General features: G+C 40.0%; 1 pseudogene; it reads left to right on the top strand.

Annotated features, from left to right (window-relative positions):
- Window positions 1–7,500, top strand: part of LOC138055858 (fibronectin type III domain-containing protein-like) — a 74,913-nt pseudogene that overhangs the window by 18,798 nt on the left and 48,615 nt on the right.

The following is a 7,500-nucleotide window of genomic DNA, read 5'->3' as shown; positions in this document are numbered from 1 at the left end:
CATGTCCTTGAAATGTTTGAATTATTCATAGCAGGAACAGAAACAATTGTCCATATCTGGACTAAGCTTTTTCACTGAACTCAAATACGTGAAGAAGTGAACACTGTGCATCCAGCCAGCACGCGAACAATCGTGCAGAACGTCCCAAGAAAGAAAATAAATAATAATAATTTTCAGTCTATGAATTCGTAGCAACAATCCATGTTTTACAAATCACCTTTTACAAATCCGTGTTTTACAAATCCCCATTTGACAAATCCATGTTTTACAAATCCATATTTGACAAATCCATGTTTTACAAATCCACATTTGACAAATCCATGTTTTACAAATCCACATTTGACAAATCCATGTTTTACAAATCCGCATTTGACAAATCCATGTTTTACAAATCCACATTTGACAAATCCATGTTTTGCAAATCCAGTTAATGTTTTACAAATCCAATCCAGTCCAGCTTTTACAATATGCCTTCTTAAACTAGTGAGGATTTGACGTCACTTTCTCCTTGATTGATGAACCAATGAAATAAACAAATTCCAGTTAAAATAAAGAGGTATCCTTTTGAAATCAGGGCTTAAAACGTCATTGTTTAGTTAACATAGTTTTGAAATCCAGAGCAAAAGGAGAATTGATTTTTCGATCATAGTCAGGATTCTTTATTTCAGGTCAAGGACCAAAACCTGCCCCACCCCAGATTACTGAATTTTTACAAAACGACTTGGTAGCTCCGGATGAGGTGAAGTTTCGGGATAACGTCAACTGGCAGCTTAATCTCCCATGTCGCGCCACAGGATCAAACAAGTTGTCATGGGAATGGAGTCACAACGATAGCATAATTAATCCGAATAAATTTCAGTTTGATGATGATTGGCAGCTTAGTCAAGATGGTACCTTGTCGGCCAAGGGCCTAAGCATATCGGACAGTGGAACCTACCAGTGTTTTGTCACAGATACTGTTACTGGTTTCAAGACGTTTAGCAGGAAGCTAAGAGTTGCAGTAACTGGTAAGATACATAAAAAACAGAAGGAATAAAATAAAATCAGTATTGTTATATATACATTTTTGATCATTACATGTAGGTACTTGGGCATATCTGGCAGTTCCTCTCACTTGAGTTGGTCCTAAAGGGCTCGAAATTGTGACCAATACAGTCGTATATAATAATTATTTGCGACTGAATTCTTTCCCTTTGCGACTCAAAATATCTGGAGGGTTAACAGTTGCCACTAATTTTGAAAAAAAAAAAACTATTAAGTAACCCCTTCACCCCCCAAATGCCCTGGGACGCCCCCCCCCCCCCCCCCCCCCCATTGACGAGTGAAAGCTTTGATGGACGTCACACGCACAGCATCATTTCCTTGATCACTCGCCATTTTCAGCAGTTTCTTTAGACACATGTATTGCAGGCTCATGTGTACAAATTACAAACATCCATTTTGCGAATAAACTTTGCGAACTTGCGACTTCTCATATCTTGCGAATGTCTCAAAATTGCAACTGGATTTTTATTTATTTTTAGCAATGTCCCATGATGGCCTTAAGCCTGTTTTGATGCCCTGTTTACATGTAGCTAAAATATTGGGAGACATTGTATTATTTCAGTATCCATAAGAAGTGGAATTTTAAATTACTTTAGTTTTCAATGACACGGTGATGGATTTATAAATAAATCCATTATCACCAAATCTGGCGGTTTACAATTCAGTGAGTGAGGTAGACCTGAGGGTCTCCCTCTTTATACTCTTTACGAACAGTTTGGGCATGCAGAGGTTTCAATAGAAGGTGGCCACTGTCTATAGACCGCCGGTTACTTTAAATTGCTCCGTCATGCTGCCTACTTCGCACATTTTGAAAGTTTTACTGTGTAAGCGTTTTTCCACCGTTCTCTAGCACAAAAAGAGAATCAGTGACTATACTTGCCTTACCAGCCAACGTTTCTGTTAAAAATGACTAGAATTTTAGCATTTTATTGCCTATTTTCTGTTCCCTTTAAGAGGGGAATACATGTTGGAAAACGCTTGTAGATTTAAAATTTTCTGGGGGAGCATGCTCCCAGACCCCCCTAGAGGCTCACGCCTTTGGCGCTGATAGCTTCGACAGCCATCTACGTTTAATACTTTCCCAGCCACCTACTTCAAAAACGTACAGAAAGCACTGGGCATTGGGTTCTTTAAAGGAGACTCAGGCATTGTTTTTGAGTGAGTGTACAGTAGAGGTTGTTTACCCATTGACTCCTGGACTGCTCCCATTGATGAATAAAATCATCTGGTATTGGACAGAGTAAAATCTATTAACTTAAGTCTCACTGCTAGGAGTTAATGGGTTAATTGCAATGCTTTATTCTAATTTTTGGGTGTCGTGAAATTACATCATTTTGCGTGGCATCGCTCCTTTAATTATTAATGTCTTCTTAACGAGTTCTCTATGATTTTTGGTTGATTTATCAGGTTTCACTTTGTTTGTCTGCTTGGGTGGTTTGAAATGTTAGATTCTCTTTAGTCACCAAAAATAATACAAAGTAAAAAATAATACAAAGTTGCAAGGGATAAGCAAAATCAGTTAGTACATATTATTGTTCTTATTGATTTTCTCGGCAGCTGTTGGACAGTTCAATGATCAATTACCCATTACCCGTCAAGTTCAGCTTGGTAGGCCATTTGAGTTTGACTGTCCGCCTCATCGCCCCAGTTCTCTCGTTAGTTTCACTTGGACGTCTGCGTCGAAAAAGGAATTAACATCCAATTGCCGAGAAGCGAGAGAGTTGCAATTGATCCATCAAATGGTGCTTTGCACATCATGTACGTTAAACCGGAAGATATTACACTCATTAGGAATTTAGGAGGAATCCAGTGCACAATGTCGGGTGCAAACACCTTTTTCAGCTCTGGTGCCTTGACTTTAACAACACCACGGCACCAGGTGCGTTTTTTTTCCTTCTTTTATTTCTAGGGGGTGTCAAATAACCCTAAGGGGAAATTAATAATAATGTTGAGAGGTGGCTGGAGCAAATGAACACGGCAGGCAGGGAGGCCTTTTAAACATTTTATAAAAGCCGTTACAATGATTGACCCCAAAGTCAGTTTTTAAAACGACGTTATTGCCAGGCTTGCTGACTTCTTTTTGGAGAGAAAAGAACAGACTTGACAAAAGTGGGAGCTCTGTGCCCAACAAACTCGTTGTGAAGAGTATGTGGGTTCTTTATCCCATTATTCCTCAAACGCCCTAGGACGTCTCCCACTGGAAATTAAAATAGTCTGGCGTTAGACAAAGTAAGATCTATTAATCTCACTCTCACGGGTCAATGGGTTAAATTGTCCAATGAAATTCATGGACACTGAAGTGTTGTATTCGTCTTACCACTTGGGATACGTGGTCTTTCTTCTCAGTTATTTTAAGACCCTGAGTAAGAGTTGATATGGCCAACCTCTGACTCTCACATGGTGGTCCTGTGCTTAACCACAGTTGGTGCACAGTTAGCTTTTACAGTGACTGTAATAATAGGGAGCTTTAGCAACGAAGACAGCAACGGCAACGAGAACGTCGTCGTTAAATGTGAATTCGCGTTACTGTAATCGCTTCGCGGCTATTCCAAGCATTTTAACTTGACAAAGGTGTGGGAAACCCTCAAGAACGAAACTAGTATGAACGGCGCTCAATTTACGAGAGAAAATGAAATTATTCTCAAGCGCTGACGTTCTCCCTAAAACCTCAAATTTTGTCATTTCACGTCGCTGGTTTGCTGATGACAGCAAAGAAATAGTCAAAGATGAAAAGATGAATGTGCAGAGCATGTAAAGCTGTTGCTTTTGCGCACTAAATATACAAATTTGTGACATTCTCGTTGTCGTCGCTGTTGTCGTTGCTAACGCTCCCTACTGATGAGGGAGGAGGGATGGTGCAGTGGTGAGAGCACCGACACCTCCCACCAATGTGGCCCGTGTTCGATTCCCAGACTCGGTGTCATATGTGGGTTGAGTTTGTTTGTTCTCTACTCTGCTCCGAGAGGTTTTTCTCCGGGTACTCTGGTTTTCTCCTCTCTTCAAATACCAACCTATTTGACATGTGTTGATTTGGTTTCTGTAGAGCGGTGTCCCTTATTAGTACCTCGAGATCAGCAATTAAATACAGTTGAAACTTAAATAAAGTTTGCCAACTTTCTTGTATGACTACTTTAATTCCATTCATCTTCTTGGATATGTGTGCAGCCGCAAATAAAAAATACTTCACCGGAGCCATATTTTGTTTGCATTACAAATTGAGAACGGTTTGTAAAGAAACTGTGCTGTACCGCGCACCGGTGGCTCAGTTGGTTGAGCACCGGGCTGTTTCGGGGGAGGTCGTGAGTTCAACTTCGGCCGGACCAACACTCAGGGTCTTAAATAACTGAGGAGAAAGTGCTGCCTTTGTAATTACATCTGCAAATGGTTAGACTCTCTAGTCTTCTCGGATAAGGATGATAAGCCGGAGGTCCCGTCTCACAACCCTTCAATGTTCATAATCCTGTGGGACGTAAAAGAACCCGCACACTTGTCGTAAAGAGTAGGGCATGTAGTTTCCGGTGTTGTGGTCTGTCTTCTGTGGTGTATCATGGTTGGGAGGGGTAATGCTCGGAGATATTAGGTACACCAAGCTACTCTAAAAATCGGAGGGTAAATAAAGATAAATGATATGATATGATGATCAGCAAGTGTTTGAAGCACTGAAATTTAGTATTATCAACTGAGTGTTGGTCCTTTTATTCGTCAGATCAAGTTTGGAGGAGTCTGTACGTTGGGAACTCAAATTACAAGTAATAGACAGCGTATAAATATTAAAAAGTTAAAATAGTAGTTAGCCATATGGTAGTCACACTATGTAGGTATACTTGCTCAGCATCATTCCTGATAAGAGCTGCTGTGTTTGGTTTATTATTATCTTTATTTTTTTTTAAGGCGTACCAGATCCTGCCATATTTAGCATTCCATCTTTTACTTCTGCAACATCAAATTCTGTTGAAGTAGCTGTGGAGGGAAGAAGTAAGGTGTTGTATTGCCTAGCTACTGCAAGGTAAGTGTACCTTTAAAGCAATGGTACGCGTATCTTGATCTTTGCATTCAATAGACCTTTTTACCGATACGGCAGGCCGTTCCAGTCTCTTATTGTTTCGAAAGACATTATGGGAAGCCCAGGGGGCAAATTAATATGTATTTTCCCCCTGAGCATCCCATAATGGCTATTCAAACAAGAGAAATCAAAATGGCCGCCGTATCGGTAAAAAGGTCTATTGCAGTGGAACGGTAGTTTTGTTGTACTGTAACTAACTACTACTACTACGTACTACCGTGACTACTACTACTACTACTACTACTACTACTACTACTACTACTACTATTACTACTACTATGAGAATTAATAATAATAATAATAATAATAATAATAATACTATACTACTACTACTATTACTACTACTACTACTAATAATAATATGATATCCCAAATCCCGTGATCCCGTGTGTGTTACAACGGAAGGAAAGGTGTTGACTGCAGCAAGAGCTGGGAATCTGTTGAAGAAATCTCAAGAGATGCAGTTCTTGGAGATCGCTAAAGACAAAAAGTGGCAAGGAAAGTTATTCCGTGTAAGATGGGACGACGATAGCCTAAGCATAACCAGCTGTTTTGCATGGTTAAAAGGCTGGTCTACATGCCCTACATGCATTTACCATCGCGGTCATGTATGAACAGTATGAGCAGTTGTTACCTACGACGCAAACCTCCACCGACGGTGAATTTCTAAGCAGGTTATGTGGGAACGTAGCTGAGAGCGTTGCATCTGTACTGGCTGGATGTTGCTCCCTGGCACAAACCAAGAACCTATACAGGAATAATGCAGCTTTGAATATTCTGTTTTTTGAGCTCCTGCGAGAGCATGGGTTAATAGAAGAGGTTCCACCATGGTACTCACTGGCGATTCCAAAATCAGCCTACCAGAACACCACGAGTGAAGAGTTTTGGGATATTCCCATCTATGCAGAGCACAACGAAGTTAGAGCAAATCGGATCGACGCGCAACTTGTCAGCAACGAGAGGAAAGAAGTCTGCACAATTGAACGAGCTGCCCATGGATTGAGAGTAGAGCCAAGGAAAATGAGAAAAAGACACTCACGTATGGACCCATGATGTGGGAACTGAAGCAGAGATACAATGGCTACAGGGTTGACCAGCACAACGACGTAATTGACGTACTTGATGGTTACTCTAAGCACCAGTCCTAGAGAAGTCGGCGAGGAAGCTGCTAGGAGGGAGAGCACTTGAGCGGATGAAGAAGTCGGTCATCTCAAACACTTTGAACATTGGCAGAACATTTAAGATAAATACTTAGTTAGGGCGCTAAGGACACTAGATTTTAGGTTTTCTATTTCCTCCAGAAATCTAGAAACACAAGTGTCGCAAATCTTGTATTTTACTGATGTTCTTATGTAGATTTTATAGTGTGAAAGAGTGATATGATTCCAAATAACCTTTTAGTGGAGATAACCAAGTTATGATGGCCTCGTGTAGGTTCATTAGAGATAATGGGAGCAAAATCAATTTATGACAAGAGCTCCAGTACCAGTGTTTACTGTACAAAATAGATGATAATAATAGTCAGTTACAGTTGGACAGGACCACTAAGTTTCGGTACTTTTTAATGTGGTCTAGCCCTATGGGTCAAAACTTCTGGCAACATGGCATTTAGAAACTACCTGTAGTGCATGTTAGTAAGCCAATGGTGTTTTTACCCTTAAATTTCTTCCTGCAAACATTCATTAAGACATTTTGATGCAAAATCTTTTCTTTCATAGACCATACCCAACAATAACCTGGAAAAAAAATGGGAAGGTACTTCAAGATGGAGTAGATTTCTTTAAAATTCCATCACCATTTCATGGACGACTCCTAAACATCACAAAGGTGGATGAGAATATGCACGAGGATATTTATACCTGCCAAGCCAGTAATAATCAAACCATAGGAACTGGTCCACAAGAACGTAATATAAACCTTCAAGTGGAAGGTAAGCTCTTAAATGTGCGTGTATATGATCAATGATTGATTGATTTTCACATTTTCCCATATGAATTTCAGTGTGTTTACAATAAAAATTCAGAGTTTAATTAAAGATTACACTAGGAAAACACTAGGATTTTGAAGGTGTACGCACTCGAAAAAATGTTTCGAGCGCCAGAGGCGCTCCAAACTAGAGGTGCCGGGTGGCAAGCTCCTCCAGACAATTTTGACATTTAGGGTCTCGAAAATGCAATTTCCGACTATTTTCGAAGGACATTTCACTAAATAAATGAGAAGGAATATGCAGTTATTGTAGTAAGTTGATTATTTTATTTTATCTACAGCAAGCTACCACACAAACAGGGGGTTAAAGTATAAGCAAAGACCAAGACGTCGCAAACTCTGTTATAGTGTGTTTTCACTCACGTGATCAGTAACCTTGTTTTTCCACCGAAACAAAAGAAAAATTT

Source organism: Montipora capricornis, chromosome 7 (genome assembly GCF_036669925.1).
Source record: "Montipora capricornis isolate CH-2021 chromosome 7, ASM3666992v2, whole genome shotgun sequence".
Lineage (NCBI taxonomy): Eukaryota > Metazoa > Cnidaria > Anthozoa > Scleractinia > Acroporidae > Montipora > Montipora capricornis.
This window is presented reverse-complemented; position numbering and strand designations above follow the sequence as displayed.